Below are 283 nucleotides of genomic sequence, written 5' to 3' on the forward strand. Positions count from 1 at the left end.
ACTGCCTCCCCGCAAAGAGGTTACTAATAAAACACACACACACAGCAGAGAAAGTACAAAGAGCACTGCGACACAGCACAGTCAGTGTCTGCTCAAAGTGTTCATATAAACATCGGAAACACCAGTCTTCTTCTCCTCCAGCTGGCCCCCCTCCCTCCTCGCGGTCCAGGTACGGAGAGGTGGGTAGGCCGCTGGTCACGTGAACCCTGCTCGCCGGTCCTAACCCTGGCTGCTCCACCTAAGGCTGGCCACACACCCGCGCAGCGAGGTCACGTGTTCACAC

This window comes from Pomacea canaliculata, linkage group LG1 (genome assembly GCF_003073045.1).
Source record: "Pomacea canaliculata isolate SZHN2017 linkage group LG1, ASM307304v1, whole genome shotgun sequence".
Classification (NCBI taxonomy): domain Eukaryota; kingdom Metazoa; phylum Mollusca; class Gastropoda; order Architaenioglossa; family Ampullariidae; genus Pomacea; species Pomacea canaliculata.